Source organism: Syngnathoides biaculeatus, chromosome 6, assembly GCF_019802595.1.
Source record: "Syngnathoides biaculeatus isolate LvHL_M chromosome 6, ASM1980259v1, whole genome shotgun sequence".
NCBI classification, from domain to species: Eukaryota; Metazoa; Chordata; class Actinopteri; order Syngnathiformes; family Syngnathidae; genus Syngnathoides; species Syngnathoides biaculeatus.
Genome location: NC_084645.1, coordinates 6555070 through 6567791, shown reverse-complemented (window position 1 = coordinate 6567791; position 12722 = coordinate 6555070). Strand labels below are relative to the sequence as shown.

The window sequence follows — 12722 nt, the reverse complement described above, 5'->3', positions numbered from 1 at the left end:
TCAGGAGGTAAAATACCCACTCTATTGGGTTAAGGCCCAGTGATTCATTTGGCCAATGTCCGTTGTTGTGTTGGCAGTGTGTGTTGGATCATTGACGTGTTGCATGATTCTCCTGATTAGTTTTTCTTTTCGCTGCCAGACAAAATATTTTGCCGACTTCCATAGGGCAGGGGTGAAGGTATCACAATCCACTATTCGAAGAAGACTTCGAAAGAAATATAGAGACCATACCACAAGATGTAAACCACTCATCAGCAAAAGGAAGCAGAAGGCCAGAGTGGATTGTGCAAAGTACAGACATGAGCCACACATATTGAACAAAGTTTTCTGGACTGATGACACTAAGATTAATATCTACCAAAGTGATGAAAACTCCCAAGTACAGTCAAAGAAAGGCTCTCCTGATGATCCAAAACACACAAGCTCCTCTGTGAAGTAGGGTGGAGGTAATGTCATGGCTCTGGTAAGTATGGCTGCTTCTGGAATGGGCTCACTAGTCTTTATTGATGATGTTACTCATGGTAGTAGCAACAGAATGAATTCTGAACTTTAAAGTCTACAAATTTATTTTGTCTCTCAGTTAATAGAAAGAAATGCCTGAAAACTGATTAGGAGAAACTACATCATGCAACAAAACAATGGCCAAAAACGTTGCTAACACAACAAAGGACTTAATCTAAGTCTAGTCTATCACAAGACCTTAACCCAAAAGAGCATGCATTTTACCTCCTGAAAATGATATTGAAGGGAGAACTGTTCAGAAACAAAATGTCCAACAAAAATGGACATTCACGTGCCGTTCCAACAATTTTGGAACTAACTACATGTAATTTGAACCTGAGGTTTGTTGGGATAACTGCAAAAATATAATGTTGATGTTGGATAGCATGACAAATTTGAAAACACCAAAATAAAAAGTATTAAGACAGGTGAAATTTATTAGCAATACCCTCAACACTTGCAAATATACCACTGATGTAGACATCTTTAAATGTTGAAATGCCTCGTCTCTCCCATGATGTGAACATAGGATCTAATCTATCTTGGATAAAGTTACCATTTGTGCCTATTGGGTTAATGGTAAGAAGACTTTTGAATTCATCATTTTGTCTGAATTGAGTCCAAAATTTCAACTTGTGGATATCAAGTGGATTTCTAATCAACTTCAATGCTGGAAGGGGGAGAGCTGAAGTGATCAGAGCAGAAAGAGATGTTGGTGTGCATAAATTTTCCCCCAGGTGGCACCAGTCTGCTTCGAGTGCTTGAATCCAGTAAAGTACTTTTAGAATGTTGGCTTCCCAATAGGCGGCACAGTGGAGCAGCTCCAGAGTGCTGGCCTCAGAGTTCTGAGGACTGGGGTTCAAATCCCGACGCGGCTGTGTGGAGTTTGTATGTTCTGCCCCTACCTGTGTCGGGTTTCTCTGGGATTTGTGATTACAGCAGCCTCAGGTGTTGTACACAGATAAAAGTTGAATGCAAGATGAAATGCATGTGTGCATGTACGCTGAGGCTGCATCCCAGAATGGGCCTCCAGCGCCCCCAAGGTGAATTGACTTTTGAGACCACTGATATACATAATCAGTGGAAAACCTGTATTACCAAAAAAAAAAAAAAATCTGTTTAAAACAATTTTGAGTCATGGGCCTTGCAATGTCTCAACAGGAGGGATGGTACTGGTAGATATTAAACAGACATTTTCGCACCTTTGGATTCAATTCTTACTCAAAAACCTTTTGTAGATCATGTCTTAATTGCTGCAAACACAATACTCAAGGGGACTGCAGGCCTAAGAGGGGGCAGTTTCCCTAAGCTAGTCATCCTTTTCAGTTTTTACACTTTAATCTTATTGAGTTAAACAAAGTCCAGCATTAAAAATTTTGGTAAGTATTGATCTGCCCCTTATCTAAATGGGTGGAGATTTTTCCATGTACAAGTGCTGATTCAGTTACTGTGGCAAAGTTCTTGTGTAAATATATTATTTCTTCTCATGGCATCCCCAAAAAAAAATGTACGGCAACATTGGGCCACATTTTCTTAATGGAAAAACAATCAGTAAACTAGCTGCAAATCTAAAAATAACTATAAAAAAATCATTGTGCCGGATAAGTGGAACAAAGCAATGGGACAGTGAAGACTCAATTAAGGAAAACTATGTAACATGCAAGGAGAACTTGACAAGAATATATACATTTAGTAAAACTGTATATGAAAATAACCCCAACCAATAAAGGATTGTTCCCATTTGAAATTGTATCTGGTAGAACATTAAGAGTGCCCATGATAGAGCAGCCAGTGCAGCAGTCAGAAGAAGAAAATACTTTAGCTGATTGGATGAAAGAGATGCTGCAAAATAAAACTCTGAAAGAAACAAATGACTGTACCTTCTTTACAGGTGCTGTAGGTGTCCATTGGTGATTGGGTCCTGAGAAAAGTCATCAAGAGGAAGTCTTGGTCCTCACCTCGCTGGTAAGGTCCCTATCAAGTCTGCTGACCACTCCCACGGTGATAAAAATAGCAGAACGTCCCACATGGATACACTTGTCCCACTGCAAGCCTGTGGCTCCCTTTTTATTCAACGACGAGTAGCGGTGGAAGTCCAGCTACAGAAGGTGGTGTAGCAATAGGCTGCCCTGGTCTCAAACCGGTGAAGAATTAAGCTGATCCTCGATTGAGCATGTTAGGTACAGGAGAGCCACTATTGGGATTGCTGGCCTTCATCCTGATCGGAGCATGGCTCCTCCGCACTGGCCAGTCTGGGACTGTACGTGTTCGTCACTGGATCTATGGACATGAATCATCATGAAGCAAGGACAATCCCAACTCACCAATGGACGCCAACGCCTGGTACTCTTATGTGAATATGGTGTCCCTCTGGACAACCAATGACAGATCAACAAGTGTGGTGAAGCTGAAACTACTCAGATGGGCCGCCATGAAAAGATGCCTGCAGCAGTGACAATGCCAGCAATTCCACATGCTGGTCCCAGACTTCATACCAAGCCAGGAAAGGATGCAGACAGAAACCATCTGAGGTCTTCTGGATGGACCTGATCAGCACCATGAAGGTGCACAACTCGTACCAGCCCAATGCAGAGGATTACTGGCCGATCCATGGAAGCAGAAACAGGAAAAAGGGTGTCCAGGTGCCCGTTAACCCCAGGCCTCCCCGAAGCCCGGGTACTAACTGACAAAAGCAAGGATGTCATGTTCATCAGGCCCAAGAAGCTGATCCGCACATTTGCCACCCTGGTCCTCAGTTACGTGGACATCAGGACTTTGGGGGAGGGCATGTGTCGCTACGGCCTCAACAAGGAAGACGTCCCCTGGCTGCAGGTCATCAACGAGGAGTTTGCAAGGTTGGCCCTTCTGCCACCGGATGAATTCGCCATAGAGTCCTCCTTGGAGGAGTTTGAGCGCCGTTGTCATAACAACATGACATACAGTACCGAAACACAGTAGGGCCTTGACATCGAGTACAACGAGAATGTGGTGTGCGACGTGCCATCTCCCCAATGGAGAGGACAACAACGAGATGGTGTTCTGCAACAAGTGCAATATCTGCGTCCACCAGGTATGTTACGGCGTACAAAAATCCCAAAGAGCAGCTGGTTGTGTCGGATATGCACCTTAGGTATCCTGCCAAAGTGCCAGTTGGCCCCGAAGAAGGACGATGCTATGAAGCCCACTTGCAGTGGAACCATGTGGGTCGATGGCAGGTGTGCCTTGTGGATCCCAGAGATGAGAGATGGGAACCTGGAGAAGATGGAACCCGTCACCAACGTGTCGCACATTCCCAGCAACAGGTGGGTGCTCAACTGCTGCCTGTGTAAAGCGAAGATGTGAGCCTACATCCAGTGCTCTGCCAAAAACTGCCACAATCCCTTGCACGTGACTTGCGGCCTCCACTCCAGCCTGGAGATGACCATCATCACTCAGAACGACAAAGTCAAGTTCAAGTACTACTGGCCCAAGCACTCGGTCCTTAAGGGCAGTGACTCTGTAGAGCAGGACTCCACCACTGAAGTTGAAAATGAGCAAAGCGTTGGGAGCAAAAAGGGCAAATTGAGAGGAAGGATTAGAGGGGACAATGAAGAGGACACAGCCATCTTCGGCCTCATCCCTTTCGCCTCGTTGACCCCCCCGTCATTGCAGTCATCCTTGTGTCTTGTTTGTCAATGTGATCCGCAGGAAAACCGCATGAATGTCCGCAAGATGAAATTGCAAGAGAGGGAGGAGGTCTTCTACCAGTTTGGACGCCGAGAAAGTGGGCCATCACCTCAAGATAGCATCCAGACAGTTGACTTTCTGTACCAGTACTGGAAGCTGTCGCGCAAAGCTAACTTCAACCAGCTGTTGCTCACGACTACGAAGGATGAAGAAGACACCCTGGCCAGACGTGAACACGAGCTGTTGCCGAGACGACTGCAGCTATTCACGCACCTCCGCCAAGACCTGGAGAGGGTCTGCAACCTGACTTGCATAGTGATTAAGATGAAACGTTTATTGTGGCAAGTTCAGGAGCAGATCTTCCTGCACCAAGTCCAGCTCATAGACCAAGAGCTCCTCAGCATTAATCTGTCAGAGAAGACTCTGCAGAGTCTCTTCTCTGTAGACCGACTGAGCTCTCAGCAGTCTCAAACTTGGACCCCATGGAGCCACTCAGAACACAAGACCAAACGACGATCAAAACAGGAAAAGTAGAAATCGCGGGAAAGGAAAAGAAGCTCATACTCACTGCAAGTATCTAAGGACGACACCAGAACCCTTGAAGCCAAATCCTTGGAGGTCAATGAGTTGGATCATGACTCTAGACGCCCAAAGCACCCTAACAACAACCTCGTGCTTCGCAACATTAAGTCCCCGAAGCAGGAAGTGACCGCTCACAAAGGCGTTAGTGTGAGACTGCACTGGAAAACCATTCGGATTGAGGCTCTGGTGCCTGAACAATGGCGAGAAAAACAGCCGGAGCATGAGGATTGAATGCGGAAGTGTTGGACTGAAATTTTAGATGTCTCTCCACCGGAGCCCTGAAGTGCCGTTTTTGCTCTAAGGCTCTGGACAAAACCATTTCCATCCAACTGGTAGACATTAGATCATCAGACGCTGGAGAAACCAGAAGAAGCAGGAAATCAGTTGTGTTGAAGCAAGAGATCATGCTAGATGGGACCACAGTCAGCGCTGCCTTTGACAAAACAATAGACATGGGCATTGTGGGCACCACCATCGGAACCTTGTGGTACACAGACTGGTCGGACAACAGCAACATCCGGATGGTCAGCGGCCAAAAAGGTGAATGATGTGACCTTTCAGATAGATGAGACCCACTTTCCCATCTGCAGTGAAGACGGTAGTCTGAGGGTGTAGTCTATCCCCAGTAATGACCCGGTGGTGCAGTGCTAGGTGCTCAACCAGTCATGCACCTGTGTGTGCTGAAGCCCTTTCCAGGTCTGCAGCGTGTGCGTGTGCCGGCGAGATACAGCGACGGCACCCTGCGCATCTTTCGGCTCGCCACTTCTGAAATGGAGAGGAAGCTACATTCCCATTGCGTTGCTGTCACTGCTGTCCAGTACTCTGCCAACGGGGACGTGATCCTCTCTTGTGGGAAAAAATGGTCTTCTGGCTGTCAATCGTGCCCTGGATGGACCAACCATCTGCATTTTCAGGGACCACAAAGCGGCAGCCATCACCACCACCCAGTGTGTTTGTGAACAGCGTAGGTACTTTGGACTGGTTGGGAATGAGCTGTGGTCGGCAGCCAGCGTTGACAGGTGGGTCAGTGTGTAGGCAGCTAAGTGATTCAAATGCAAGTGTAGTTTACTGGACTGGTTCACACGTCCTGCGCAACTGTACTGCCTGCCATGTTGGGGAAAACTTCCCTCATTATGTCCTTGGTTGGAGAGGAATTCCCCAAGGAGGTTGCATCTTGAGCTGAAGAAATCACCATCTCTGCTGAAGTCACTCCGGAGAAAGTGCCGACACACATTGTGGACTACTCAGAAAAAGAGCAGAACAATGAGACAATGAAAGCAGAGATCCTCAAGAGTTTCAATTGTTACGTCTGAATTTAGACTAAAATCCCCAAACTCAAACCAGCAAAATATGACATAGCAGTTGTATTGCATTAAAGACAATTTAATCACACACACACACACACACTCACACACACACACACACACACACACACACACACACACACACACACACACACACACACAACAACACAACACAAAAATAAAACAATTGATAAGGAACTTATTACTATGTTAGTTATCATGATAAAAGTATATCATTACTACTATAGTTGCTGTTAGGATTGTTTTATCATGCGTTTGTTTCTGTTAGTCTTAGTCTGAATTGTTCTCTTTGTGATCTGCGTGCGTGTCTTCCAGTGTGACCCAGTGACACCTGGGAGGCGACAACATGTCTTTAAACAATGCCATGCTTTTTCTCTTGTGGGTTTATCAGGACACTCTTGCAGCCACGAAGAAACATGTACCTTAGTGTTTATGTGCTGTTGGTGTAGCCATCTGTGTCAGCATTTTCACTTTATAACTATGTAACCCTTTGACCTGAGAATGCAATAATAAAGAGCAGAGAGGGACTACCACTTTGGCAGTCTGAAGAAGCGCACTCACACAGTGTGTCCTCCGTCTGTCCCTTGAAAGAAAAACAATCTTGGTTGGTGTGAGTGCACTCTCTACAGTCCTCAGGCTTGTCTTAGCTGTTTTTCTAGGAACATCTCTGACAACAATCAACACAGAATAGAAGTTCTAAGACCGAGTGGTTGAGCCAAGCTATGAATAGTCACCAGAGTTGAACAACCAGGCAAATGTTCTTTCCAGTGAATATTCCAAGTTAACAAATGTCCAGAAATGTCCAAGAATGAAAGGCAGAATGCAGTGTGGCATGTACTTGTCTACTTGTCCAAAGAGTGGTGGTAAGAAGCTCTGTTGTCTTTCTCCTCCATGTTTCCCAACTCTAGCACCAAGAACAGCTACACCAGACCTGCCTGGGCTGCTGTGTAATCGCACTTGATAGGTTCAGATTGGTTCAGAAATGAGCAACGATGTTCACCCACTGTTTATTTATTTATTTATCTATTTATTTATTTATTATTATTATTATTATTATTATTATTATTATTGGTCCTGGTTCACCTCTAGACCTTGGTATTTTGTTATGATGAAGTTCCTTATACCTATAATTACAGTTCTGGGTTTGTTCTGCCTTTTCATGATGTGGATAATCGCACGTTTGAAATCTATGATGGTTCGAGCAAGGTCAAATGTTTTTGCGAACTATGCCCTTCTACAACAAGTAGACCCTGATTATATTCAGCTACAGCCAAAAGGAAACTTTTGATGCCTTTTATACGCTCAAGTCTAAATGATGAACTTTCTGAAAATGCAACAGGATTCTGATGTCCCCACTCGTATTTCCAAAATGATAAACAGGAGGGAAATATTAAACAAATCATTCATGTGTTCTCATTTTGTACATACTGTAGTTGGTTTCCACATCACCACCTAGCTTCTACCTTTGAACTCATTGTCTTGAAAACAGATGTCATCAATCAAACAGATGTAATCAATCAGATCTAGTCAATCAAACGGTCACATCATGTGATTTATGTGAATAAAAAGAAGCTGCAAGGGGACACGAGTTGGAGTTGGTTGGAAGCAGGGAGAGGTCCTGTCACTCCCCTTGCAGCAAGTAAAACTTGAAGCCTTGTCTGTTCGCCTTCTTTTAATAGAGTCAAGCTTTTTAAACCTGACATAGGTCACTCTCTGTTCCTGTCTCTTCTGGAAATAAGTGTTCACCACTGCCAATTCCATCCTTTTTGCAAAGTCCACCACCATCTGCCCCTCAAAGTTCCTTTGCTGAATGCTGTACTTACCCATCACTTCTTCATTACCCTGTTTCCTTCGCCAACATGTCCATTGAAATCTGCACCATTCACAACTCTCTCTGTCTGGGATGCTCAGGACTACTTCATCTAGTACCTTCCAGAATTTCTTTTTCAAATCGAGGTCACATCATACCTGTGGGGCATAGCCACTAACCACATTATATATAACACCCTCAATTTCAAGTTTCATCATTATCATCAATCGATCTGATACTCTTTTTACCTCTTAGCCAGCTCTTCTTTTGAAATAACCCCGACTCCATTTCTCTTCCCATCTGCTTCATGATAAAATAATTTAAACCCTGCACCTAAACCTCTAGCCTTACTCCCTTTCCACTTGCTTTCTTGGAAGCATGATATATCAACCTTTCTCCTAATCATCATGTCAACTAATTCCTGAGCTTTTCCTGTCATTGTCCCAACATTCAAAGTCCCTACATACAGCTGTCGGTTTTGTGCATTCCTCTTTTTCTTCTTCTGACTAAAGCCACTTTCCTCCTCTTTGTCAAAATAGGGTACATATTACATGACCTATTGGATACACTGCTCATGCAAAGCACTGGATTTCTCCTTTAACTGAAGCCAGCGAAGCCTGCAGTTCTTTGGATGTTTTTTGAGGTTCTTTTGTGACCATGTAGATGAGTCATCTTCGCACACTTGGGGTAAGTTTAGTTGGTCGGAGTGGACGACCACGGACGATGGTGAAGATTTGCCACTGTTCCCAGTTTTTTCCTTTTATGGATAATGGCTTTGACACTGGTTTTATGAAGCTCCAAAGCGTTGGAAATGGCTTTGGAACCTTTTCCAGATTCACCTTTCCTAAATCTGTGATTAGTCACATTTAATTTCTGATTTTGCAAGTAATTGAGGGGGCGGGGAGCGTGGCAATTACTATTTAGCAGAGGGTCAGAAAGGTTTGGATTTTTTTTTTTTTGCAGCTAAATAAATTGATCTGTCATTTGAAAACTGTATTTTTACCTGGGTTGAGTTTGAGTGATATTATTATGCTCCTCAGGCCGGGCTCCCTTACTCCCTTTCCACTTGCTCTCTTGGCTGCACAATATATCAACCTTTCTCCTAATCATCATGTCAACTAACTCCTGAGGTTTTTCTGTCATAGTCCCAACATTCAAAGTCCCTACACACATCTGTATGGTCTGTGCATTCTTCTTCTTCTTCTGCCGATTAAGCCGCTTTCCTCCTCTTTTTTGTCTTCGACCTACATTATCTGAATTTTTACCTACGCCTTGCAGATTAACATTTCCGTGGGCGGGCGTAGGAAGCCCGGGCCACGACCTAACCGTTATGGAATTCGTATGATGAACGCTCATATGTTTGGCACAGTTTTACGCCGGATGCCCTTCCTGATGCAACCCTCTGAATTTATCTGGGCTTAGGACCGGCCGACAGGTAGCATTATATTGTTATGCCCAACGGGTTTCAGGTCGTCAAAAAGAAGAATACCAGTTGAAAAGACCAGAAAAGATCGATGGATTTCTCAATTAAACGCGATGGATGGTGTCCAACGAAATACACACGCCTGTGTAGCGATCATTTCATTTCAGTAATAATAATAAATTAAATATTATATATATAATATTATTAAATATAAAATTGTTTTTAAAAAAAACCTATGAATTATTCTTCTCAATCTCAAATTATCAAGAAGTATTTCTAATGCCAAGTTAACTCATTTGAGCACAATGCATATTTTAAAAAAATAAAAAAAACATCTGTCACAGAGAGGTTTACGGAGGTAAGCATGTGGCAGCAGTATGGCTCCTTGTACGGAGGAGACGACTCCCCATCCTAGATTTTTTTTCTAATCATAATTAATGAATGCAAGTTTGTGTAAAACCAGGGGTCATTTATTTAAATATTAGTATTTGTACTGAAAAAATGTGAGTGGGTCCATCGCTATATGGGATTCATTCCTGATTGAGAACAGATCCAGCAACGAAGTATCTGTATGCATCCAGACTTTAATCCGCTTTCAAACTGTTCTATGTAAATCTTGACAACTTATTCACCTGATACACGTGTATATCCAATTGTCCAAGACAAGGAAGCAAATTAACAGTCAAATTTCATGTCGGCGAAAACATCGACTTGGATATTAAATATTGATCCTCTATGCCAATTGTCTCTAATTTTTCCACGTACCTTCATTTATTATCACCTTCCAAATGTTTAACGGTATCGGACAAAACTCTTGGTGTCATGAGAATAGACATATTTTCATTTCGTCTTAACGGAAAAACCTTTCAACAATGCTTTGTTTGACCGGCAATATGGGGACGTAAACCAAAATAATTTGATTTTATGACGTAGGTGCACAATCTCTATATAATACCTTAAAGTGGGACTGTCATCCCTATAAATATTCTAAAATAGATATTGTAATGAAAAATACATATAACAGTATTCACTTCAATGTCTATACGAAAAAATAAATGTGAGCGGATCGTGCGTCATCCATGCGCAAATTTGCGCAATTGAGTGTCCCTCGACATCCAAGTGGTCGCCATATTAGTCGCGCCTTCTGTCCTTGACGCCATCGTCACTTCCGCCGTTGAAGACACGCAGTGCCTGCTACTTTGGAAGTCGAACAACAGAGATATTTGGATTTTTCCGACACCCCTTCTGACACCGAAGCTCTTTTCGAAAAGGACAACACCACGCAACCGAGTGAAGCAATATTACAGTATTGTTTCGAGCCCTCAGGGCAATATTCACTATTGAGATGGAATGCGATCACAGCCAAACCGCATCCTCGTCCGATCCACTTCTGCTGTGGAGATGAGCCATCGCGGCATATAAGGAGGAGGTGGAGCCGAGCCACGCTGCTTTTAGGGGTATGTTCAAAGTCGCCGCGATGAACACTATTGAGACGAGGCTGAGTGAGACATTGTTGGCTGGGCGACGCAGACATCGACACATTTCATACGCGGATCTTTTGTTACGTTATGAGAGAGACCGATTACGTGGTCCGCCCCAAACTATTCATTTTTTCGTAGCTGTATGCGCACATGAACACATTTCATACGCGGATCTTTTACTACGTTATGAGAGAGACCTATTACGTGGTCCACCCCAAACAATATTTTTTTTTTTGGAGCTGAATACACACCTACCTGTTATTTGGAACCCATGAAGCTCTCGTCCTCTGCACCCATGCAATCCATTTTTCACAACAAACAGGGTCTCTTTCAAACTTATGAAGGGAAATTCCATTCTCCCGAGTGTTCAAGCAATGTCCAGCAATGCAATGAGCCGGCATTTTGGCTAACACGAAGGAATAACGAGCTACCTTCCCGGAGGTAAAACTAATGGAAACAAACCAGTCCACTAGGGGGGCGCCGCTGTCCTTTAGGTCACTTCCTGCTTCTTCTCGAAAACAAATCCCTGAGAGGATTTTCATGGCGGGAGTAACAAAAAGCTGTATACGTCAAAATCATGTTTTGTGGTGAAAAAACACATGGGACCATATTGGCTGTGGGTTTTTCATTAATAATATACCAAAAATCATCCATTTCATGACAGGCCCACTTTAAAGTGCTTGTCAGAGCAAATGAGAATGGTGAGATCAAAGGAATTGCCTGAAGAGTTCAGAGGCAGAATTGTGGCGAGGCACAGATCTCACAAAGGTTACCAAAAATATGTATATAATATATGAAATGGGTTCCTAAGAGCACCGTGGCCTCCATAATCTTTAAAGGTCAAACGACATCCCTGTATACATTTTAAAATAGATATTGTTCTACTACTTATAATATTCACGCCAATGTCGATACGAAAAAAATATGAGCGGAGAGCGTGTCATTCATGCGTGTCTCACTCGACATCCCAGTGGCAGCCATATTGCCTGCAATGTCATTTACAGATGTCAAACTGGGACAGTTGCCATTGAGAAGATGGTGTGCCACCGGCTATGGGAGACGAACAACAGATATTTTCGGATTTTTCTGACGCGTCTTCTGACACGGAAACTCTTTACGAAGAAGAGAACATCTCACAATCAAGTGAAGTGACCGGGGGAGATATTACCCTATCTTTCGAACCCCATTTAGATGATACGCGGATCACTTCCAACTAACAATAGACTGCCCAACAGACGGACGAGGAACCCCATGAAATATTCAAAATGACAGGCCTATAATTGTTCGATTTACTAATTCTTTTACAAGTTTTGTGCATATAGCGTACTTAGGAGGACCCATGCCGGGCGAGGTAAGTACGACAGTGGTGCCCAGACACCAGTCGCCGTGGGGGAGGGGTTTGGGGGGGGGGAGCTCCTTTCTCCTCTGTGCCAGCGGTGTGACAACACGGGCCAGCAAGCCTCCCAGCCCAACCCACCTCTGCGTTGGGGCTGACGCCGGCGAACAACAACAACGCCGGCAAACAACAACAATGCCGGCCCGCGCACATCGATAGGTTGAGCACCCCTGATTTATGTACTTTATAAAGTTATTATGACACAGATTTTTTGTTAGGCCTTGAGATGAAGGATTACGTCATTGGACACGGACAGAGGTTTTTATGATTGCTGCTTTTGGAGAAGTTGTTCCAGTTTGGTGACTATACACCTAGTTAGCTCGTGTTACACGCTACTAAACTGTCTTTGTACTTCTATTTTATTTTGTGTTCTATTGTATTCTGTGTGTGATTAAATTGTCTTAAACGCAATACAAGTGCTTTATATGTTGTCGGTTTGACCAAGGGGATTTCTTCTAAATTCACATGTAACCTCCAGTGAAGAAAATAAGTATTTGAACACCCAGCTATATTTCAAGTTCTCGCACTTAGAAATCAT

At 43.6% G+C, this 12722-nt stretch overlaps 1 protein-coding gene and 1 pseudogene across 1 annotated transcript in view; both read left to right on the top strand.

Annotated features, from left to right (window-relative positions):
• The window catches only part of cetp (cholesteryl ester transfer protein, plasma), a 29080-nt gene extending 21428 nt beyond the window's left edge, over positions 1-7652 (top strand). The window contains exons 19-20 of the mRNA XM_061821777.1: positions 2393-2466; positions 6983-7652. The gene's annotated coding sequence lies outside the window, so the exon portion shown is untranslated. The remainder of the gene's footprint in view (positions 1-2392; positions 2467-6982) is intronic.
• Positions 2731-6990, top strand: LOC133501917 (protein Jade-1-like; annotated as a pseudogene).
• Positions 7653-12722: the final 5070 nt, after the last annotated feature.